Genomic DNA, 26,242 nt, shown 5'->3' with positions numbered 1-26,242 from the left:
ACTTAATCACCGGAAAATGTTATTAAATGATATTTGTCCCTCCATCACTATAATTTCAATATACATTTAAATAGCAGGGCGGATTGAGATCAGGGGAGTGACTGCACTGGCTATGACCCTAAGGTACATCATTCAACCACATACCACCAATTATAGGGTGCGTGGCACCCGAGCAGCTGTTAAGTCACCACAGTTCAGGGACTGTACCCTGACCAGCGCACCGCGGCAAAATTTTCCCCCCTTTTTTTCCCCTTTTTAATCCCTATACCCCTTTGTGGTTCTGTACATTCATTTTGCAAATAAAGGATAAATTTAAGGAAACATATGATTTTTGGCGCAGATACTACATCACTGTAAAAAACAAAAGGCACTAATTGTAATGATTCAGGAATCCCACTTTAAAATTAACCATATGCCAGTGCTTCAGTTATATAATTACCCCCAAATATATATGACTAACAACCCATTTAGGAAATCCCTTGGAGTAATGACCTTAATTCATAAAGATCTCCCCTTCACGCACTTAGAGACTGTTACCGATAAGGAGGGCCGATATGTTATGGTGAAAGGGAGACTGGCCGATCAAATCTGTACAATTGCAAATTTATATGTCCCTAATTCGGGCCAAGTGAATTACTTAAAAAAATTTTTTAATGCCTTAGATAATTTTAGGGAAGGTCTTATTATTTTAGGGGGAGATTTTAATGCTATCTTAAATCCCTTAGTAGACTCATCATCTAAAAGAACAAATATCTCATATAAGGGTCTTAGAGAAATTAAAAAAAGTTTATCAGAGATGCAGTTAATAGACATTTGGAGGGTACTGAACCCGACGAAGAAAGACTATACACACTTTTTGAAAGTTCATTCTGTTTATTCTCGTATTGATTACATATTTGTGTCTCAGTATTGGCTAAAATTATTTATAAAAGCAGATATAGGTAATATTTTATTATCAGATCACTCCCCAATCATAGTAAAATTTACCATACCAAAAACACTAAAAGCAGAATATATGTAGTGCTTTAATGAGTTTTTCTTACATACAAAAGGCGGGACTAAACAAATACAAAAGTGGATAGAAACAATAATACTGAATAATGCTACAACAGAAGTATCTCCAAAAACATTGTGGGAAACTCTTAAGTGCGTCCTTCGAGGTAATTTAATCGCCATGGGTAGTCACCTTAAGAAGGAAAAAGAAAAGGAATTCGTTGCAATATTAAAAGAAATTTTAATATTAGAGCAATTTCATACAGAAAATATTTCCCAAAAAACATTGATTATTTTAGAATGTAAAAGGTTACAACTCAAGGCAATATTAAACCAAAAGGTTCAGAAAAGTTAAATAAGGACCAAGCAGAAATACTATGAGTTAGGAGATAAATGTAATAAATATTTTGCTAGGAAAATTTAAAAAATCCAACCGCAAACACATATTATATCAATAAAAGATAAGGGAAACAAAACTCGCCATGATACTAAAGGTATAGTGGATGCCTTTTGTGAATATTATCAAACATTATACTGTCTAAAAGTTCCATCGCCACAGAAACAAACCTCAAACATATTGAAGGATTTTATTGAGAACGCAGGTATACATAAATTAAGTGGTGACTATGGTAAAGAGTTAGACTCCCCGTTTGAAGAGAAGGAAATTGAAAAGTGTATAGATGCTTTACCGTCGGGGAAAAGCCCAGGAGCGGATGGTTATATTGCTTCTTTTTATAAAACTTTCAAAAAAATTTTGATCCCACAACTTCTTAGCTATTATAATAGTGTTAGTGAGAATATTACTTTTTATTCCCAATCAAAGGAGGCGCATATCACCATATTTCCTAAACCGGACAAGGACCCACAATTATGCCAAAGTTATAGACCAATCTCCCTGATCAATATAGATCTAAAAATATATGCCAAAATTCTTAGTAATAGGATAAAGTGATACTTACCGGACCTTATTCACACTGACCAGGCGGGTTTTACACCTAAACGGGAAGGAAAAGATAATAAATTTAAAATGATATCATTGATGAAATATTCTCAAGGGAACAAAGTACCTTCAATTATTCTCACTACAGATGCTGATCACTGCCAAAGGTCATGGCTCTTATGCATAATTTTGGGGAACTATCTAATTTTAAGGTGAATTATAATAAATCCGAGATTTTGAATATAAATATACCAGATGTTAAAATACAACACCTGAAATCCAGTTTTCCTTTTAAGTGGACGGAACCAAATATAAAATACTTGGGCATTAAAAAAGGGCAGACCTGGGGAAACTATACCAAGACAATTATCTCCCATTAATGATATCTCTCCAAAAATTGATAGATGTTTGGGATAAACTTAGATTATCATGGTTAGGCAAAATTCAGGCGATCAAGATGGTTTTCATGCCTAAACTTTTGTATTTTATTCAGGCATTACCAATAATGATCCGAATCTCCATTTTTAAATCGATTAAGTCCATGATTTCCAAATTTATATGGGGCAACAAGAAATCAAGGTTAAAACATACCATATTGATAGCACCAAAAGAAAAAGGGGGCCTAGGACTACCTGACTGTTACCTGTATTATGTAGCAACACACCTTGTAAAACTGGTCTGTAGTTAATCCACAAAAAGATTGGATTAAGCTGGAACATCCAATGACAGGATTTCCGTTAATTAATAATTTATGGGTTGAAAAGGAATATACACCTAAAGCTGCATGGCAACACCCTTTAGTGGGGGCCACGTTAGGAGTATGGCATAAAAATAAAATTAGACTAGGACTAACATATAGCCCCTATATACTACAATCTTTAATGTTTAATCTTGAATTCCCACCGAGCTTGGAAAAAGGGTCATTTAATAGATGGGGGAAAATGGGTACTAGGGAGACTACCTTAAAAGATCTTCCTTTAGTTGAAATACAAAAAAGATGGAACCAACACCCTAGAGATGTATGGGGATATAATCAATTGCAAACGTATTATCAATCAAAAGTATCCATGGACTGGCAAAGACCTGAAACACAATGGGAAATCTTACTCTCCTCTTCAGAGGTCTTGGTTAAACCCCTCTCTAAATTATATAAACTTCTAGTAGAAACTTTGGCGGTAGGCCCAGATATTCAGTGTCAGGAATGGGCAGAAGAATTAAATATCAATATAAATGATAATATGTGGAAAGATATTCTTAAATCCACATTTCAGACATCTAAAGCCGCTAGAACTAGAGAAGCAGTATATAAACTGCTTACACGTTGGCATTATACATCAACGAAGTTGAGAAAATGTTATCTTAACAATAATGGGAAATGCTGGAGATGTAACATATCGGAGGGGAACCACACCCATATATGGATAACTTGTCCTGTTATTCAAGCATTTTGGAAAGATGTTCTTCAGATTATAAATGAAGTTACACAGCAAGAGATTCACATCAATATGCCCCAGACCATCTTGTTGAATATGAATTATGATAGGAATACAACTTTAAAAGATCCACTCACCCTCCATTTATTACAGGCGGCAAAAGCTATAATTCCAATAAGGTGGAAATCAACAGAACCCCCAGGGTGTGAAGAGTGGTTATCTAAAGTAGAAGAAGTTAGACAAATGGAAGAAATTACTTGTTTAATTCATAACCAAAGTCAGAAATATTGGGCAATTTGGCATCCTTGGGTAGAATATATGAAGAAATTAAACTAAATAAATATGTGGATTTCTACTCGTAAGATTAGTGGTGATTATAATAATAATAATAGATAAAATACATGAATTTTTAGTAGATGTTGTTTATGAGTGAAGAAATGATTGACTGTTTCTTTGGGATAATTGTATACAATGTGGAATAGAACCACACATCCCCTCTCCTCCCCTGTTTTCCTTTCTGTATACCTTTCCCCCCAATTTCCTTTTTTTGTTTTTTTTTGTTTGTTCAAAATTGAAAAAATAAAGAATTGATAAAAAAGTGCTCTTTAAGTTTGAGTTTCCTTTGGAATCTGTGCACATCGACCAAAAGTTCCAGAGTGTCAGGGGGAGTTGTTGGGGACAAATGATAGCCCCTTAGACAATTATCTACACGTTACCTAATATCCACAAATCCCTGTCTTTGCCCCCTGGCAGACCAAACTTTTCCAATCTGTAGCCACATATGTCGACTGTTTCCTACAACCCTTGCTACAAAATATGCCTTCCTACAGTCAAGATTCTAGCCAAGTTATTAGGCGTCTCCAAGAACTACCACAAATCCCCGTGAATGGCCTTTTAGTCACCATGGACGTAAAGAGCTTATATACCGTAATACCACATGACCAAGGCATCCATGCCTGTAGGAAGGCCTACTACAGCTACTTGAACAAGATGCGCCGACAGGAACGATCTTAGGGAGGTCGAAGTGGTAACCCTATCACGTCTCTCAGGCAGCCATTCCACTCCAGTCACGTGGTATTTGAAAGAACACAGCGAAAAGGCACATCGACTGCCGTAGACAGGGAATCCATAGGCCAGGATAATAAAAAGTCAAACTTTATTCAAAAATTGTGGCATAAAAACATATAGCACACAAATGTAGATTGCAGGCAGGGTGAGAGCATGGCTTGACGCGTTTCGTGACTCAAAACTGGTCACTTCCTCAAGAAGCCAATGCGCCTTCTGCCAAAGCCCATATATATGTAGCTTCCCCCCTACTGTTCAGTTAAGGAACTGATGTTAAATGGCCAGTAGTATGCTCATAGGGAGGAGTTATATAATTAAAAGCTACATAAAAAGATACTTAAAAACACAGTCACTACTATCGCTTATAGCAATTATGTTAATGCATATATATAATACAAGGGCCTAACACATTGTGATTATGCTGTATTCATAAGAATAAATAATAATCTAGAAATTCAATGAAATATATAAATAGACATAAATGTATATAATGAAGGCCCTGGATAAACAATGGTTGCTAGTGTGTACTGTTATTTAGTATAGCATGGCATAAAGCAGTATGGAAAGAGATAAAAGAGATGAAAATGGCGTAGATGTGTGTTGTCCAAAAATCAAAAATCAAAAAAATCAAAAAATAATAAATAAAGAATCGAGAAGTGATACCAGTATGTAAATTGTTAGTTAATTAATAAAGAATGAAAACAATTATAATAATTCATAATTAATGAGGACAGCACACCTCCACACATATTCTGAAAACAATCTCAAACAGAATCTCTGAAAGATGAGAGGAGACACCTATAAGGGGGAAAGCTAATGGTAAATTTAATCTACAAAAAGGCTCACTTCCCACTCCCTATTCAGGCCATTGGGCGTGATCGTATCAAGGGTATAAATCCAAAAGGCCTCTCTCTTGAGAAGTAGTTTTTCCATATCTCCCTTTCTGACACCTGGATTTACTAAATCAATGATTTGAAATGAAATACATAAATTACCATCGTGTTTCTCCAATAAGTGCTTTGCAACTGCTGAATTCCTATCGTTTTTGGAAACACATCGAACGTGCTCAGAAATTCGCTTCCTAACCGGTCTGATGGTCTTGCCAACATATTGTGCACCACATCTACAAGTGATCAAGTAAATTACAAATTTGGTGCCACAATTGGCAAAGAAATTGATTTTGTAAGGCCGAGTACCCGTCCTGGAGATGAATTCCTTGGAAGGTTTCATAATGCCGCATGAATTACATCTTGATCTCCCGCACCTGTAGCATCCTTTGACACTTAGCCAATTGGAGTTGGTGATATCCTTTGTCTCTACAAATAGACTGGGTGATAATTGAGAACCTAGGCTATTACCTTTTCTAAAAATGAAACCTGGTTGAGCAGGTAAGACTTTCTTCAGTACAGGATCTTGCTTCAAAACATGCCAATATTTACGCATTATTCTCCGAAGGTGCGGGGTATCAGATGTAAAAGTTGTAATCAAGCGAGGGCATCTAGATCCATCATGGACAGCAATATGTTGCCCTTTTTTGGTGTGAGAGCTGACATGTATGTTTTTATTATTATTATTATATATGTTATTATTTTTATTTTTGTTTTTGTTTTTGGTACTCAGCAAGTCAACACGATTGGCACCAACAGCTATATCGTACGCTTTTTTAATGTTGGCTTGGGCATAACCCCTTTCCAGGAAGCGATCCCAAAGGGACATGGCCTCCTTATTGAAGGAGTCCCATGTAGTGCAAATGCGTCTAAGACGCAAAAACTGCCCAGTGGGTATTCCTCTAATCACATGATTGGGATGGCTGCTTTTAGCATGAAGGAGGGTATTCCTAGTGATGGGTTTACGGTATAGCTCAGTATATACGTTGTTGTCTCTGGCCGTGAACTTGATATCCAGATAGGGGATCGACACCGCATCCATCTCCATGGTGAATTTGATGCCCCAACCTGTATCGTTACAGTAGGTGACAAAATCCTGCACGGTACTAGGGTCTCCATCCCACACCAGGATGAGATCGTCAATATATCTAAAATATTTGACGATATGCATGCGGAAGGGATTTTTTACATCATACACATGCATACGTTCCCATAGGCCCATAAAGAGATTGGCATAAGAGGGTGCAAAACGCGCCCCCATAGCCGCCCCCCTCTTCTGTAAATAAAAGGTGGAATTGAACATGAAATAATTGGCATTAAGTAAATATTCCAATGCTTGAATCAAAAATTCTTTCTGGAGGTCACCATAGAGATTGGATTGCTTAAGCCAAAACGAGATGGCCAAAATCCCCCTCTCATGATCAATGGAGGAGTATAACGCGGTTACATCTAAGGTAACCCAAATGTACGTATCAAGCCAGGTGATCCCTTGTAACTTATTGATACAGTCTGTGCTATCTCTCAGATAGCTTGGTAATGAGATGACAATCGGTAATAGCAAACGGTCCACATACTCTGAGAGCGGTTCATTGAGAGAGCCAATACCTGAAACAATCGGTCTGCCCCGCACATCCACTAGACTTTTATGGACTTTGGGTAGCCAATGAAAAATGGGTATGCGGGGACTCAATCTGTTTAGATATGTGAACTCGTTCTCATCAATGATATGGTGAAATCTTGCCCAATCTAGTAAGTTGGTGAGTATGCTTTGAAATTCCCTAGTGGGATCACGATCCAAAACACGATAAGTTCTTTCATCACCCAATTGTCGTAAGGATTCTGACAAATAATATTCGGCATCCATTAGTACCACCGAGCCCCCCTTATCTGCATTCTTAATAACGATGGACTTATTGGCAGCCAAATAAATAAATAAATAAATAAATAAATCGTTCGTATTTATTGAGGTTACTATTAGCCCTATCATTGTGACCAGTGGCTTTTAACCTACGTAAATCTGCGGTAACCAACTTCTGAAAAAGTTCTAAATGGGGGCCCCGACTCTCTATGGGATAAAAATCAGATTTGACTTTAAGACCTGTGTGTCTAATGGGCCGAAATACTTCGCCTCCACTGGAGTGTTCCTCCTGCAGATCCTGTAACATGGTGATAGCGCATATATCCTCAAACGTGAACCTAGATATATCGTACATGGAAGAAGAAAAAGTACACCCTTCCTCAGATACAGAGATATTTAGATCATATTCACTATGGGAATCAGAGACATGACTGCTATCACCCATGCCCTCTATCATATCCGTCTCTAAGGGCCGGGATTCAAAGTGTCTCATAAGGGTCATTTTACGAACAAATCGGTTAATATCAATGATAGTGTCAAATATTTGTATGCCTCTATCCGGGACAAAATTCAAACCAAGATTCAATACTCTCAATTCTACCTCAGTGAGTTTGTAACTAGACAAATTGATAACGTTATTCCCATATGTAGGACCCTCACTGACAGCAGTCCCTTCTCCGTTGTGGGCTAGACACGTCTCGAGTTTTCCTTGTTCACATTTTCTTTTCGTGTCCACTCCACATCCCTTGCATCCTCGGCGTCCAATTGACTCCTCGTTTTCACCCGTTCTCTGTGAAACTGTGACCGTTTCTGGGTTTTCCCTCCTGTGGCTCCTTCCGTTTCGCCCTGAGAAGAGTCCCCTTCCGTGTACAAAAAAGACGAGGATGATGCCTCACTATCCGATGTGAGGGGATCGGTATCCATGAAACGCACTTTCTTTTCCATCTTCTTATTAGTGCGATTGGCATTCCTTGGGCGATATTTATTAAAGGGAGACTGATAGGTGTTGCGATAAGTCCAATCATATATACGGTTGAGTTCATAGTCCTTCTTATCTCGAAGGAACTTCTCTCTCTTTGTGAGTTTCAGGTCATTTTCCAGCTTGTTAACATGTTTAGTGATACTCTCCAAACGGCCCGCTATCTCAACATTGGCCTCCCTTTGGAGAAGGTTCGATTGTATTTCTTTGATATTTGATTGAACAAGCTTGTGATGTTTGGAGTGAAAATCAATAATAAGCTCCATCAATTTATAGGAACACGAGGATAGCACATCATTCCATGAATCCACAAACTGGCGTGATACATCAGAGAAAGCTGTAAATTTCTTAATACGAAGGCCCCTAGGTATCCTGCCGACCTTTATATAATTTTCTAGTGTGGAGATATCCCACCACAAGCGCATCTCCTTAATCATATTGCGTTCAAGTTGTTTACATAAGTCCAGCGGATCCTCAGATGCCATAAGACATGAGAAAATGCTATCATTGGTGTCCGAAAATATATCAGCAGCCTGCCTCTCTCTTAAATCCATACTGCTTAGTTCAGCGCTCATGCAATCAACCCTGCCCGCCTGTGTAAGTAAAATATTGTCCTCCATTATAAATCCAAATGGATAGGCACTTTCGTATTTACAGCCGTATGTCAAAAATATTTATAAGCGTATAAAAATAGGCACGATGTTTGGATACACTGCCGGAGCCGGTCAAATAGAGATTTGAAACATATTCATTGAATCAGGAACCGGTAATTAGATAGTCGCAACTATCGCGTACATTTTATATATTATCTTAGCGGGTTCCTTCAGTATGATGCAACAAAGTGTCAGAAAAATCGCCGATTAGTATCAAACAGTGTCCAAACATTGTAAGCACGGTTCCGCTCTCTTAGCGGGTATAGACAAAATACGTGCCGATGTAGGTAAATACAATATGAGTTAAGTTCCACTCACCAAACCCCAAGAGTCCTCTGTGCAGAAAGACCAGAAATTTGTGCCATAGGTAAGCAAGATGCCCAACAGGAACGATCTTAGGGAGGTCGAAGTGGTAACCCTATAACGTCTCTCAGGCAGCCATTCCACTCCAGTCACGTGGTATTTGAAAGAACACAGCGAAAAGGCACATCGACTGCCGTAGACAGGGAATCCATAGGCCAGGATAATAAAAAGTCAAACTTTATTCAAAAATTGTGGCATAAAAACATATAGCACACAAATGTAGATTGCAGGCAGGGTGAGAGCATGGCTTGACGCGTTTCGTGACTCAAAACTGGTCACTTCCTCAAGAAGCCAATGCGCCTTCTGCCAAAGCCCATATATATGTAGCTTCCCCCCTACTGTTCAGTTAAGGAACTGATGTTAAATGGCCAGTAGTATGCTCATAGGGAGGAGTTATATAATTAAAAGCTACATAAAAAGATACTTAAAAACACAGTCACTACTATCGCTTATAGCAATTATGTTAATGCATATATATATAATACAAGGGCCTAACACATTGTGATTATGCTGTATTCATAAGAATAAATAATAATCTAGAAATTCAATGAAATATATAAATAGACATAAATGTATATAATGAAGGCCCTGGATAAACAATGGTTGCTAGTGTGTACTGTTATTTAGTATAGCATGGCATAAAGCAGTATGGAAAGAGATAAAAGAGATGAAAATGGCGTAGATGTGTGTTGTCCAAAAATCAAAAAATCAAAAAATCAAAAAATAATAAATAAAGAATCGAGAAGTGATACCAGTATGTAAATTGTTAGTTAATTAATAAAGAATGAAAACAATTATAATAAGCTACTTGAACTGACTTTGACAAGGAATTTTTTCAGATTCGAAAAAACCTTTTATCTCCAGACCTCGGGAACTGCGATGGGTAGTGCTCTCGCACCTTCCTACGCCAACCTTTTTATGTTAGACTTTGAAACTGTCAGTTTCTAATATGGACTGACTCACAGGAGGCCCTCTTAACTTTTCACCAAAATTTGAATGATTTGGACACCCCATTAAAATTGACTCTCAATTATGATAAAAATAATATTGACTTTTTGGACCTCAACATCTTTATAGTTGATTCACAGGTTGGCACAAGACTGTTTAGAAAACCGACTGATCGCAATTGGATCCTCCATGCGGCTAGCAATCACCCCCCTGCCACCATAAGAGGTATTCCGTACTCTCAATTTCTTAGAGTAATTAGGAACAACTCATCTTGGGACACAGCTGTGACACAACTACGAGAGAAGTTTAGTAGATTTTTAGAAAGAGGCTATACTGAAAAACTGCTATATAACCAACTTGACCGTGCCTTGCAACAGACACAGCCAGACCTATTAATCCCTAAAACACAAGCCAAACGACCCACCGCCCCATTGATTTTCACTACCATGTATTCAGTAGCATCTCATCAACTTACTAACAGTATAAATAAGCATTGGCCAATTCTCAATATGGATGAGACTTTATCCTTACATACAGCACCCAAACCAACAATGGGGTACAAAAGAGACAAAAGCTTGAGGGATTTACTAGTTTGCACTGACTTTAACTCTGAGACAGACTGGCTTACCAAATCCAACAAAAAAAATGGGGTGTTACAGATGCCCAGACTGTGTTACCTGTAGAAGTCTCCTCACTGGCCCTGACTTCCCCCATCCACATACGGGCAAGAGACTTAAGATTCTTCATAGGTTGAGTTGCAACTCATCTTTTGTAATCCATATAATTACCTGCCCTTGCGGACTTTAATATGTGGGCAAGACATGCACAACACTGAAGGAGAGGATCGGGAATCATAGGTCCGCCATAAGCAAAGCCCTGAAGGAAGGAAAGGCACTCCAACCAGTGGCTAAGCATTTCTTACTTAAAGGACATTCACTTCCAACTTTCAGGTGTATGGCTATTGATTTCCAACCCCCCCTGGACAGGGGAGGGTAATCGAGACCAAGCTCTACTCAGGAAGGAGTCAAGATGGATACATAAACTTTATACTGTAGCCACTCGTGGCTTAAATGAGACACTACCGCTGGGTTGCTTTATATGATTTGCCCCAGCACAAATTTCTCAAGATCCCCTTTTTTCTTCTGCATTGAGCCTTTTGAAGATCTTTTTCTTGGGGTATCTCCCCTAGTAGGGTAGCATCTCTATATTTTATTGCTTCCCATACACTAACCCATCGCCTGTTGACATTACCTGGACTAAGGATGCTTGATACAATGTATTTCTGTTATGTTGCAATATTACTAACCTTTGATTGTAACATTTTTCTCCTCTCTTTAGATACTTGTAACAGGATTTGCAGCCTATCCACTACCGTCACCCCACTATGGAGGGTGGGTTAAGCAACTTTACACTGATTGGCCCCCCTCAAACCCATACTAATATGTACTACTATTGGAGCACCCAGGTCAGATGAGTAAGCTACACCAAGTGTGATAAATCATTGATAACAATGTAATTATCCTACCGCACACCTGTAGTTCACCAATCCTGCAAGCTGGTGGTGCGTTCCCCCCCGAAACGTTGATGTTTGGTGGCTGAATAAAAGGGGATAATCCCCAACTGCACTAATCGGTGTGTGTGCGGATCCGTTTTCTTTTACACATAAATCATTGATACCCTGCCCTGATATGTGGACAGTGAGCCGAAGTGTTGTATGGAACCCCTAGGCGAAGTTAAGCCCTTAAGCAGCCATAGGTCTAAGGTCGCTAGGCTCAATGTGTTATGGCAAGTACGGACGATTTCACTAGTATCCAGTATCAGCCTAACACTCTATGCCTATAGAAATGTCTGGCTCATACCAGCATAGGCAAGCTGGTGAGGACCAAATATGGTTAATTCCGTAAAGAAGGTTGATTCAGTAAAAGCGCTAAGACACTAGACCTGGAAGGCAGGTTGCTAGGCAACGCGGTATACATCCTGCACACTGAATCTCCTGGTGACCCTTACGGCCCCGGTCCACCGCTACAGGACATAGGACGGGTAATCTGACCCGCACACTGAGCTTCACTGATGCGCTGATTAACTGGTCTGTGTGGTGCCAGTAGTCACGCTACTAAGAAACCCCTCCTGTGACGGTAGTGAGACTTTTCATTTTATTTTTTGCTGGTAACTTTGAATGTATCCAAGCTTTAGCGTACATCCACTCTACGGTTACGTAGCAACGGCCTTTGGGGCCAAGACGACTATTTAAATGTGATTTGTATGTACTGCACTGTTTGTTTCCCTGACGAAGGTTCCGGTTAGGTACCGAAACGTAGGATTTATTAAACCTCCACTTTTGCTTTATATCGTTGCTGTGTTGTCAAAATTCCTATTTACTACATATTCTTGACTGGCACCCAGGTTATACTTGGACATGTGGTTGTGCACTCCCTATGACTTTGTGTATATATATATATATATATATATATATATATATATATATATATAATTATATTGCAGGAGGGGGAGGATGAGGGTTCTCCCTCCAGCTGTGCAGCAGGTCCCTCACTTCTTGTATCTCCCTCCTCATTTCGGTAAACTGCTGCACCTGGACAGGTAGGAGGTTGTGGTGGTAGTGGGCCTCCGTCTGTGTACCAGCATCTGCTGCTGCTTCAACTACCTCTTCCTCTCCTGATGGAGACAGTGGAGGAGGTGCTGGAGGACTTGCAGCTGCAGCAGGCTCTGCTGCCTCTTCTTCTGCGCCATCATCGGCTGCATTGGCCTCTTGCTCGACCCCTCCTGCATCTGGATCTTCTTGGATCCACTCTGCTGGCAATCAAAGAATTTCAGTTTGAGTAATACAGCACTTGCATTTGTACAGTACAAATTATACAGGCTGAGGTGTTGTGTAACTACAAGAAAACCATCATCGATAAGGATGGCAAGTATGGGGCGGGCAAAACCATTAAGAGAGTTTTTTGCAGCAGATAATCTCCATTTGACAGCTCATTTGCTTTTTATCTAACTTGTCTGCAATTATATGACAGTCAGTCAAAGTCAACTGTTCAAATCTTAAAGTATTCACTTAAATACATTTTTGTTCTAAAATAGCAAATCATTATAAAACAAGTTGTGACTTTATTGTAATTAACAAGAGAATTATATATGTTCTTTTTAAATAACTCTACCTTCCACCTCCATACGGAGTTCTTCCACCAACACGGGGTGTCGCCTCTTCAGATCGCTCCATATGCATGGAGCACACGTAGAGGTTGCCACGCCCCAAACTGCCGGTGCAGCCTATGCCTCAGCAGCTCCATAATACTCCTACGGAGCGGTTGTATGCCAATAGTACGGGGAGGGATATTGTCATATCCCTCCCGGTGCAGGTACATGATGAAGTACCTCAGCGCCTCTTGCCTCATCATTCCAGATCCAGCCATTCTTTTAATCTCTTGGAACTCCTACAAGTGGGCAGGGCATTTGGTATTTAAATGGCAACACCTATTTTTGACCAGCGTATGACGCACGCGTCGCGTGATGCCAAATTTTGGCGCGTAGGTGCAACATTTTGATGCGAATGTCGGATTTTGACGCAAAGGCACCGAAATTGATGAATTTCCTACTGTAACTCTCAAATACATTGATTTTTTTATAAATTTTAATTTCAATGTCACTAAGACATTAGCCGACTAAGCGGCAAAAATAGAAGCAACATATTTAGAGGCCATGTTAGGCCTCAACCAGAAGAAATTTGCCAAATAATGAGGCATTAGTAGCAACAACAGCAGCAACAGTAGTGCTATAATCAATTGTATTAGAGCCAAAATAATTAGATGAGGCAGGCCTCAAACAGAAGACATAAGCCGGCTAAGCGGCAAAATTAGAAGCAACATAATTAGAATCCACGTTAGGCCTCAACCAGAAGACCTTTGCCAAATAATGAGGCATTAGTAGCAACAGCAGCAGCAACAGTAGTGCTGTAATCAACTGTATTAGAGCCAGAACAATTAAACGAGGCAGGCCTCTACCAGAAGACCTTTGCCAAATAATGAGGCATAAGTAGCAGCAGCAGCAGCAGCAGCAGCAGCAACAGTGGTGCTGTTATCAACTATATTAGAGCAAGAAGAATTAAATAAGGCAGGTTTCAAACAGAAGACATTAGCCGACTAAGCGGCAAAATTAGAAGCAACATATTTAGAAGCCAAGTTAGGCCTCAACAAGAAGACGTTTGCCAAATAATGAGTCATTAGTAGCAACAGCAGCAGCAACAGTAGTGCTGTAATCAACTTTATTAGAGCCAGAAGAATTAAATGAGGCAGGCCTGAAACAAAAGACCTTTGCCAAATAATGAGGCATTAGTAGCAACAGTTGTGTTGTAATCAACTGTATTAGAACCAGAAGAATTAAAGGGGCAAGGGCAGCAGGTGCAAACAGATGGGGAATGGGCAATACTACTGAGTATGGGCAGCAATGGAGAGAGGAGGCTAAATCTGTGAAGAGGAGGAGGAGAGGAGGCTAGTCTCTGCTGTCTGCAATGGGCACTTGGATATCCCCACTTATCCATGCCTCGTTCATTTTGATAAATGTCGACGCTGCCAGTGGATAGCCGTGTCCGCTTCTCAGTGACCACCCCAAGCCAGCACCTCCAGAGTGTACTGTGCCAGTTCTGGCCACTGGTCGAGCCTCGATACCCAATAATGCATGGGGTCATCATCAGGGTGGATGGCATCCTGCACGCTGACTGACCCCATGTAGTCAGCCACCATATGCTCCACCCACTGCTGGTGGTTGCTTTGGGTGCTGACTGGCCCTGCTGCTGGCCACTGAGGCTCGAAAAAGCTCTTCCACACACCCATGAGATCTCCGCCCTTGCTGCTGCTGCTGCTGATAGGCCCCAGTCTCTGCTGGGTGTGTGGAGTAGTGGAGGCCTGAGAAGTGTCAGACTGGGGGAAGGTCTCCACTAGTTTTGAGCACAGAGCCCTCCTCAATTGACCCACCCTCCTCTCTCTCTCTGGCTGAGTACAAGGAACTTCCCCACCTTTCCCTTGTACCATGGGTCAAGCAAAGTGGCCACCCAATAATCCTCCCGGTATTTGATAAAACAGACCCAGGGATCACTTTGGAGGCAAGTCTGCATATGGGCAGCCATGTAAAAGAGGTGCCCCCGACCAACCTCTCCTTGACTGCCCTCCAGATGCAGCAGGTCATCTGGCTCGACCTGCCCCTGCTCTGTACCCTCCCAGCAGTGGACAATAGCTGGGGTGGTTGGGTGGCGTGTGCCCTGCTCCCCATGCTGCGCAGGCACCCAGTCCTCCTCTCCCTCATCCTCCTCATCGGGCACCATTTCCTCCTCATCCTGCCACCCAGCCCCCTCTGCCTGCCTACGGGGCCTACTCTCCTCCTCCTCAGGCACGTCACCCTCCTCTAGCAGCCCATCCAACATGCGCTTGAGGAGGAACACCAGGGGTATCACATCACTAAGACACGCATTGTCCCTGCTAACAAAGCTTGTCGTCTGCTCAAAGGGGGGGGAAGTACTTGGCACAGCTGCCTCATTTGCTGCCACTGCTCTGCACTGAAGTACCCTAAATCTGCCCCATGAGTACCTCTGGCACTGTGCTCCAGCAGGTAATTGCTGACCGCCCAGCGCTGCTCTACGAGGCACTCCACATGTGCAGGGTGGAATTCCAGCGCATCAGCAGGTCACAGATGAGCCGGTGGGGTGATAGATTATGCTGCCGCTTCATCCATGTCAAAGACGCGCTTGCGGTGGGGGACCTGAGAAAATGGGCACATACCCTACGTACCTTCTCCAGCATGTCACCGAACCCTTGGTAGTTCTTGAGGAAGCGCTGCACCACAAGGTTGAGGACATGTGCAAAACAAGGCACGTGGGTCAGGTGGCCTAGGTGGATGGCGGCCAGCAGGTTGTGACCGTTGTCACAAATAATGTTACCTGCTTGGAGCTGCCGGGGAGTGAACCACCGCTGCACCTGAGTCTGGAAGGCAGCCATGAGCTCAGGTGCAGTATGACTCCTCTCGTCTAGGGAGAGGAGTTGCAGCACAGCCTGACATCGCCTGTGCTGCACTGAAGTGTAGCTGCGGGGACGCTTCAGGGGTGGCTCATCCATAGTGGAGGAGGAAGCGGGCATGATGGGTTTACCCTGTACCCCACGGGGAGGCACCTGTAGCCTGAGGGGAGCTCCCTTGCTTGCACCCTCCCCAACACTCATCAGGGTGACCCAGTGTGCAGTGTAGGTTATGTACCTCCCCTGCCCGTGCCTGCTGGTCCACTTGTCAGTGGTGCAGTGCACCCTGCCACTGACAGCATGATCCAGCGACAGGGACACATTCTCCACCACCTGCTGGTGAAAGGCTGGGACAGCCTTCCTGGCAAAATAATGGCAGCTGGGGATCCGCCAGTTAGGGGCAGCGCCAACAGCTGTCGGAAGGGGGCTGCTTCAACTAGCTGATAGAGCAGCAGCTGCACTGCCAGAAGTTTTGCCAGGCAGCCATTAAGCCTCTGCACTTGGGGGTGGCTGGGGGACAGAGGCGTCTTGCGGGTGAGGAACTGGGGGAGGGAAACCTGGCGGGAAAGGGGCCACATTGAGGAGGAGGAGGCTGCAGAAGAGGCTGAGCTACACAGTGGCTGCCTCTGACTGTGAGCCCCAGAATCCTCTTCTCTTGCTGCAGGGTCTGGGGAGCTAGCACCTCTTTCCTGAGAAATGGGAGGAGGTGGATAGGAAGCACCACTGCCCCCCGGTGCCCTGCCACTTTGGTGCTGCTCCCACGTCATCCTGTGATGACGTTTCATATGGGAACTTAAAGCTGATGTTCCCATATGTGACCCTGCCTGCCCCCATCGAACCTTCTGCCGGCAGAGCTGGCACACTGCTACCGCCTGGTCCTCTGCCTGGCACGTGAAAAATGCCCACACTGCTGAAGTGCGGGCCACTGCTTTGCCTGCTGTGGAGGGTTGGGGATGTTCCCCACCCATACGTCCCCACCCATACGCCCATAGGCTTTGGACCGAGGTGCAGTGCTGCTCTGTTGCAGTGGTCGGTGGAGCCGGCTCTTCATCCTCATCAACAACAAACAGTTCCCCCTCAGAACTGCTGCTGTTATCCTCTGGAGCCGGCTCCCAGGGTCTGTCCATGTCATCGTCCTCCCCCAGACCAGACCCTGCCTCATACATGGCATCGATACCCACATCCAGCATGCTGGTGTCTGACCCCACACCAGCAACCTGCTGCCCTGCCATAAGGGGACCCTGCCCAATATCATTACTATTGTGGGCTGTGATATGACCTCCTCCTCATCAGACATGAATGCCCCCCCCCCATTTCTGCCTGATTATCAAAAAGATCCTGGGTGTCTGGGCCCAAGTCCACCTCAGGATCAAATAAGAGGGATGGGGTCATCCCACACTGAGCTAGCAGGTGATGCCACCTCCTGCCACTCACTGGTGCCTGCTGCAGATGAGGTAGCTTGGGTCAGCCAGTTTACCACCTCCTCTGCTTGCTGCGAGCGTATGGGTCCCGAAGCAGTGGCAGTTGCCCCACTGCGACCCAGAGCCACCTGCTGCTGTGGCATTTGCTGCTGCTGCTGTTGTTGTTAGGGCTGCTGCTGCTGTGATGGCAGCTTGTGCTGCGCTACAGTGCCCAGACTGGGCATGGCACGTGGGTTGGGCTGTTATGGGGTTGGATCCCCATGGCCAGCACCACAGGCTCTTCCTCAGCCACCCCTCCGTATCCCACCCTTCTTCCCACCACCACCACCCCTCCCCCCTCTCCCACGGCCCGTCATATTGGGCACTACTAAACTAAAAAAAATTTGTCGCAGCCACTGAAGCACAGAGGCCAGAAACAATATGCCATATAAATGCTGAAAATATTCATTTTTTTTGTCACAGCCACTGAAGCACAGAGGCCAGAAAAAATATGCCATATAAATGCTGAAAATATTCATTTTTTTGGTTGCAGCCACTGAAGCACAGAGGCCAGAAAAAATATGCCATATAAATGCTGAAAATATTCATTTTTGTGGTTGCAGCCACTGAAGCACAGAGGCCAGAAACCATATGCCATATAAATGCTGAAAATATTAATTTTTTTTTGTCACAGCCACTGAAGCACAGAGGCCAGAAAAAATATGCCATAGAAATGCTGAAAATATTCATTTTTTTTGGTCGCAGCCACTGAAGCACAGAGGCCAGAAACAATATGCCATATAAATGCTGAAAATATTCATTTTTTTTTTGTCACAGCCACTGAAGCACAGAGGCCAGAAAAAATATGCCATATAAATGCTGAAAATATTCATTTTTTTGGTTGCAGCCACTGAAGCACAGAGGCCAGAAAAACTCAGGATTTACCTGGATTCAAATGAAACCAGTAGGGTTTGCACCCTAGTTTGTAACGGTGGCGGAGGGAGGAGGACGCTAAAGGACAGCTGTGTGTGGAGTCATGAGGCGTGCAGAGAAGGACAGCTGCATGGGGAGTCAGAAACTCAGAACAAGTCTTCCGGCGTGCAGTAACCCTCCGAGATCCACCCCTCATTCATTTTAATAAAGGTCAGGTAATCCACACTTTTGTGACCTAGGCGAGTTCTCTTCTCAGTTACAATCCCTCCTGCTGCACTGAAGGTTCTTTCTGAGAGGACACTTGAGGCGGGGCAAGACAAGAGGTTCATGGCAAATTGTGACAGTTCTGGCCACAGATCAAGCCTGCACACCCAGTAGTCCAGGGGTTCATCGCTCCTCAGAGTGTCGATATCTGCAGTTAATGCCAGGTAGTCCGCTACCTGCCGGTCGAGGCGTTCTTTGAGGGTGGATCCAGAAGGGTTCTGGCGCTGCCTTGGACTGAAAAACATTTGCATCTCTGACGTTACAGAGTGGCCAAAGTGCTTTGTCCTTGCAGGTGCGCTCGTGGCAGGATTACTGGCACCTCTGCCCCTGGAATGTTGATGAGTTCCTGAAGTGACATCACCCTTAAAAGCATTGTACAACATGTTTTGCAGGCTGGTTTGTAAATGCAGCATCCTTTCGGACTTGTGGTACGTTGATAACATTTCTGCCACTTTATGCTTGTACCGAGGGTCTAGTAGCGTTGCGACCCAGTACAGGTCCTTCTCCTTAAGCCTCTTGATACGGGGGTCCTTCAACAGGCATGACAGCATGAAAGACCCCATTCTCACAAGGTTGGATGCAGAGGTATCCATCTCCGCTTCCTCGTTATCAAGGACTGCATCATCCACGGTCTCCTCCCCCCAGCCACGTACAAGACCAGGGGTCCACAAAAGGTCACCACCAGCCCCCTGGGAAGCCTGCTCCTGTTGGTCCTCCTCCTCCACAAAGCCACCTTCCTCCTCTGACTCCACTTCTGACACCTCTCCCTGCGTTGCAGCAGGTGCCTGGGTTCGTTCTGGTGATTCCGACCAGAAATCGTGCGCTTCCTGCTCCTCGTCACGCTGGTCTACAGCCTCATCTGTCACTCGTCGCACGGCAGGCTCCAGGAAGAAAGCAAAGGGTATTAGGTCGCTGATGGTGCCTTCGGTGCGACTGACCATATTTGTAACCTCTTCAAAAGGGCGCATGAGCCTGCAGGCATCGCGCATAAGCACCCAGTAACGGGGGAAAAAAATCCCCAGCTCTGCAGATCCAGTCCTACCACCCAGTTCAAACAGGTATTCGTTGACGGCTCTTTGTTGTTGCAGCAGACGTTCCAACATGAGGAGCGTTGAATTCCAGCGTGTCTGGCTGTCGCAAATCAAACGCCTGACTGGCATGTTGTACCGCTGCTGAATGTCAGCAAGGCGTGCCATGGCTGTGTAGGAACGTCTGAAATGGGCCGACACCTTCCTGGACTGCCTGAGAACGTCCTGGAATCCTGGGTACTTCGAGACAAAACGTTGGACTATTAAATTCAGAACATGTGCCATGCAGGGCACATGTGTTAAATTGCCCAGTCTCAGTGCTGCTAACAGATTGCTTCCATTGTCACACACCACTTTTCCGATCTTCAGTTGGTGTGGGGTCAGCCACCGATCGGCCTGTGACTGCAGAGATGACAGGAGTACAGATCCGGTATGGTTTCTGCTTTCCAGGCACGTCATCCCCAAGACAGCATGACAACGGCGTACCTGGCACGTCGAATAGCCTAGGGGGAGCTGGGGGTGCACAGGTGTGGAAGAGGAGGACCCAGCAGCAGAGGAGGAAGAAGATGAAGAAGACAAGGTAGAGAGCGAAGGAGGAGTAGAGGTGGTGGCAGAACCGCGTGCAATCCGTGGCGGTGACACCAACTCCACTGTCGTTGTTGAGCCACACATTCCCTGCTTCCCAGCCATTACCAAGTTCACCCAGTGGGCAGTGTAGGTGACATACCTGCCCTGACCATGCTTGGAGGACCATGCGTCAGTAGTCATATGGACCTTTGGCCCAACACTAAGTGACAGAGATGCGGTGACTTGGCTCTGCACATGGTGGTACAGGTGTGGTATTCCTTTTTTGAAAAAAAATTGCGGCTGGGTACCTTCCACTGCGGTGTCCCAATTGCTACAAATTTGCGGAAGGCCTCAGAGTCCACCAGCTGGTATGGTAAAAGCTGGCGGGCTAAGAGTGCAGACAAGCCAGCTGTCAGACGCCGGGCAAGGGGGTGACTCGCAGACATTGGCTTCTTACGCTCAAACATGGCCCTCACAGAAACTTGGCTGGGGGCAGATGACTGGGAATGGGAACTGGTGGTGGTCAAGGTGGAAGGCGGAGTGGAGGGTGGTTCAGACGGGTCAAGGACAGCAGAGGTAGAGCAGTAAGATGCTGGACCAGAAGGAGGGTGGCTTTTAGTTTGCCTGTTGCCTTTGAGGTGTTGCTCCCAAAGTGCTTTGTGCTTGCCGTTCATGTGCCTTCGCATAGAAGTTGTACCTATGTGGCTGTTGGGCTTCCCAAGACTCAGTTTCTGACTGCACTCATTGCAAATTACAACACTTTTGTCAGAGGCACACACATTAAAAAAATCCCACACTGCTGACCTTTTTGAAGCTGGCAATCTGGCGGTAACAGTAGAAGTTGGCGGCGTTGGCGGCAATGGCGGGTGCGTTGGCCGGCTGACCACAGTTGGCGATACATGTTGTTGCCCTACTGTTCCCTGCGAGCTGTCCTCCCTGCTTCTTCTAAGTCTTATTCTCCTCCTGCCTCTCTGACTCTCCGTCTCTCCATCTGAACTATCCTCCTCTTGCTCTCTTCTACTGGGCACCCACAAAACATCAATCTCCTCATCATCATTCTCCTCAGATGCATCAATTTCTTCTGACAGCTCACAGAAGGAAGCAGCAGCAGGGACCTCCTCATCACTCATTATGTCCATCTCTGTTGTGTTCTCTGCCAGAATTAAATCTGGTGTAACGTCCTCATCTCCTTCATCTTCTTCTGCCAATAATGGTTGCGCATCACTCAGTTCAAGAAACTCATGTGAAAATAACTCCTCTGACTCCAGTGAAGAAGGGGCGCCGGTGGTGGAGGAAGTGTTACGTGGGGTGGCCATAGCAGTGGAGGATGAGGATGTTGTGGTAAAGTTAGAAACGGTCGAGGATGGGGTGTGCTGTGTAAGCCAGTCAACTACCTCTTCAGCATTTTGGGAGTTCAGGGTCATTGCCTTTTTAAAACTGGGCAATTTCCTAGGGCCACAGGATAGCAGAGCAGCACGGCCCCTAGTGCCTCTGCGTGGCGGCCTGCCTTTGCCTGGCATTATTTTTAAAACAACAACAACAACTCAGGTGGTGTTTCTGGAGACGGTATTATTATTGATATTTAGACAGTATGTGAACAAGCTCACACAGCTAGGTGGCAGTTGTTTGAAAATGAAGAACACACTGGGGAAACAATGCCTACAAGGTCAACGTATACACTACTACAGCAGTGGATACGGAATATATTATTGCTGCTTGAAAAACGTCACTCAGGTGGTGTTTCTGGAGACTGTATTATTATTGATATTTAGACAGAATGTGAAAAAGCTCACACAGCTAGATGGCCGTTGTTTGAAAATGAAGAACACACTGGGCAAACAAATTGAAACAATGCCTGCAAGGTCAACGTATACACTACTACAGCAGTGGATACGGAATATATTATTGCTGCTTGAAAAACGTCACTCAGGTGGTGTTTCTGGAGACGGTATTATTATTGATATTTAGACAGAATGTGAAAAAGCTCACACAGCTAGATGGCCGTTGTTTGAAAATGAAGAACACACTGGGCAAACAATGCCTACAAGGTCAACGTATACACTACTACAGCAGTGGATACGGAATATATTATTGCTGCTTGAAAAACGTCACTCAGGTGGTGTTTCTGGAGACTGTATTATTATTGATATTTAGACAGAATGTGAAAAAGCTCACACAGCTAGATGGCCGTTGTTTGAAAATGAAGAACACACTGGGCAAACAAATTGAAACAATGCCTGCAAGGTCAACGTATACACTACTACAGCAGTAATTACGGAATTTATTATTGCTGCTTGAAAAACGTCACTCAGGTGGTGTTTCTGGAGACGGTATTATTATTGATATTTAGACAGAATGTGAAAAAGCTCACACAGCTAGATGGCCGTTGTTTGAAAATGAAGAACACACTGGGCAAACAATGCCTGCAAGGTCAACGTATACACTACTACAGCAGTGGATACGGAATATATTATTGCTGCTTGAAAAACGTCACTCAGGTGGTGTTTCTGGAGACGGTATTATTATTGATATTTAGACAGAATGTGAAAAAGCTCACACAGCTAGATGGCCGTTGTTTGAAAATGAAGAACACACTGGGCAAACAAATTGAAACAATGCCTGCAAGGTCAAAGTATACACTACTACAGCAGTGGATACGGAATATATTATTGCTGCTTGAAAAACGTCACTCAGGTGGTGTTTCTGGAGACAGTATTATTATTGATATTTAGACAGAATGTGAAAAAGCTCACACAGCTAGATGCCCGTTGTTTGAAAATGAAGAACACACTGGGCAAACAATGCCTACAAGGTCAACGTATACACTACTACAGCAGTGGATACGGAATATATTATTGCTGCTTGAAAAACGTCACTCAGGTGGTGTTTCTGGAGACGGTATTATTATTGATATTTAGACAGAATGTGAAAAAGCTCACACAGCTAGATGCCCGTTGTTTGAAAATGAAGAAGACACTGGGCAAACAATGCCTGCAAGGTCAACGTATACACTACTACAGCAGTAATTACGGAATATATTATTGCTGCTTGAAAAACGTCACTCAGGTGGTGTTTCTGGAGACGGTATTATTATTGATATTTAGACAGAATGTGAAAAAGCTCACACAGCTAGATGGCCGTTGTTTGAAAATGAAGAACACACTGGGCAAACAATGCCTACAAGGTCAACGTATACACTACTACAGCAGTGGATACGGAATATATTATTGCTGCTTGAAAAACGTCACTCAGGTGGTGTTCTGGAGACGGTATTATTATTGATATTTAGACAGAATGTGAAAAAGCTCACACAGCTAGATGGCCGTTGTTTGAAAATGAAGAACACACTGGGCAAACAATGCCTACAAGGTCAACGTATACACTACTACAGCAGTGGATACGGAATATATTATTGCTGCTTGAAAAACGTCACTCAGGTGGTGTTTCTGGAGACGGTATTATTATTGATATTTAGACAGAATGTGAAAAAGCTCACACAGCTAGATGGCTGTTGTTTGAAAATGAAGAACACACTGGGCAAACAATGCCTACAAGGTCAACGTATACACTACTACAGCAGTGGATACGGAATATATTATTGCTGCTTGAAAAACGTCACTCAGGTGGTGGTTCTGGAGACGGTATTATTATTGATATTTAGACAGAATGTGAACAAGCTCACACAGCTAGATGGCAGTTGTTTGAAGAACACACTGGGCAAATAATGCCTGCAAGTGCACTACTATTGGTGCACTACTATGAAGAACAGCAAACAGCACTGTACACGTTAAAGAACAGTAAGATAAGTAAAAAAAAAAAAAATGATATGTATATTAAAAAAAAAAAAATTCTCGGGTTGGTGCTGCTGAACTACTAGGAGCAGCACAGTAGCACACCAGTCCCACTCCCCAACATTGCTAGACTAATAGCACTGGGCTCTTATAGTAGCAACTAGCAAAGTAAAAAAACAAAAAATAAAATAAAAGCAGTCCTTACAAGGACTATTGGGTTATTACAGCAGTCAGCAGATGAGATCAGAAGAGATCAGTGCCCACAGCAGGCAGCTACATACAGAGCACTGCAGTAGAAGGTAGATTACTAGCCAGCAAAGCTACCTAACCTAAAATGTCCCTCAAATCCCTGCAGACTTCTGTCCCTCCAATACAGAGCAGTATCAAGTAGATTACTAGCCAGCAAACTTACTATCAACTGTCCCTCAAATCAGTGAAATCACTAACAGCTCTCTCCCTACACTAGCTCTTCCAAGCACACACAGGCAGAATGAAAAAACGCTGCAGGGCTTCAGTTTATATATGGAAGGGGAGTGGTCCAGGGGGTGTGGGGGTGGTCCAGGAGGGAGAGCTTCCTGATTGGCTGCCATGTATCTGCTGGTCTGGGGTGAGAGGTCAAAAAAAGCGCCAGGTAAGGCGAAACCAAAATGGCGAACGTTGCGCGACGTTCGCGAACATTCGGCGAGCGCGAACAGTCGATGTTCGCGCGAACAAGTTCGCCGGCGAACAGTCCGCGACATCCCTAGTTATCACTAAAAAGGGCTATTGGGTGGTGAGCAGGCAAGCAGGAGAGGGAAAACAGTAAACTGAAATCCACAACCTCCACTTGCACTGACTCAGTTGTGGCCCCATCAAGGAGGAATGTGGAGTTAGTCTCCTATGGGCACTCCATAAGTAAGGGAATCAGTGGTCATCTAGGACCAGGTAGGAAAGACACCAGGCTTTAGGCCAGGACTTGGATGTAAAAAGGGTCCTTACCTGGAAGAGTGGAGGGGTATCACCATGAAGGTATCGGGCCACTATTGGAGAGTTGGGGGATACGGGAGGAGTATATATTGGACCACAAGGCGGTTAGGTGGAATCTAAGATCCTAAGGAAGGTGTGCCTGTCAAGAAATAGATTTGATATATGTAACTGAAGTTGTCTGAAGAAGTGTGTACTGGAGTGTGTAAAGTGTGCCTTTCTCAAGATTATGCCCTCCTCAAGATTATAAACATGTTGAAGGGGTGGATCACCTTCAAGTTAACTTTAAGTATTTTATAGATTGGCCTATTCTAAGCAACTTTTCAATTATGGTTATGGGTTTTTTTTTTTTAGTTTTCTGAATTATTTGTCTTCTTCAACTTTGTCCAGCTTCCAAATACTGAAAATACTGACCCTATCTAAAAACAAATGTTTATAATGTTTAACACATTTATATTTTTATGGCTACTTTTTATTTTTCACATTTATATTCAGGCCCTCATTTTATCTTTTTTTTTATAGTTTTTGAAGAAAAAATATAATATTCCAGTCTCTTATCCCACCCCTTTTGAATGATTAAGCTATTTATTTAGCAGATCTCCAGAATATATTTCAGCAGCTGGTTGCTAGGGTCCAATTTACCCTAGCTGCCAATGAGTAATTTTAATGAGAAATTGAAAGATGAGACCAGAGGATGAGAAGGACGAGTATTAAAGGACTGCAAATTTTACTTAGACTTTCCCCCAACTGAACTGCACCTTTTCCTTCTTGCAGCTCAAACCACTTCCTAATTCCAGCATGGTCACATAAGACTAAGTTTCTCCCGGTGGCCATTTTTCTCCATTCGACATATCGTCATCTCCCTCTTCTCTGTCCACTTTTTTCAATAAAACTTTTTAGTCATATGTGCATTAGATCATCAGCGATTCAGAACAACATTAATTTCTGTATAGTAAGTCTTTCTTTTACTTACATAAGAAGTACTGCTTGGATTAAGCAGTATAAGGGTTAATCTGTCCACTCCTGCTCCCTTGCTGAAGTCAGGAGAAGGAATGTTTTACCAGTGGAGCCTTTCAGAGTTCCCATAGTAACCTTTGTAGGGAAGACTAAAGTATTTTCCAGTGCATGCTCCGGAACAATATTTTTGAAGTGAGCATGCCTTA

General features: G+C 43.6%; 1 long non-coding RNA gene across 4 annotated transcripts; it reads right to left on the bottom strand.

The window, feature by feature from the left end:
- Positions 1–853: 853 nt before the first annotated feature.
- Positions 854–26,242, bottom strand: LOC121402997. Of its 4 annotated transcripts, none has more exons than XR_005966934.1 (5): positions 26,053–26,242; positions 12,782–12,930; positions 3,504–3,586; positions 1,953–1,988; positions 854–1,186 (listed from the first exon to the last, which is right to left on the bottom strand). It is a non-coding gene; the product is annotated as an uncharacterized LOC121402997 (long non-coding RNA). The 4 variants fall into 4 exon arrangements; XR_005966935.1 differs by having other exon boundaries at positions 12,710–12,927; XR_005966933.1 differs by having other exon boundaries at positions 12,782–12,927.

The sequence above is a fragment of the Xenopus laevis genome, chromosome 4L, assembly GCF_017654675.1.
Source record: "Xenopus laevis strain J_2021 chromosome 4L, Xenopus_laevis_v10.1, whole genome shotgun sequence".
NCBI classification, from domain to species: domain Eukaryota; kingdom Metazoa; phylum Chordata; class Amphibia; order Anura; family Pipidae; genus Xenopus; species Xenopus laevis.
This window is presented reverse-complemented; position numbering and strand designations above follow the sequence as displayed.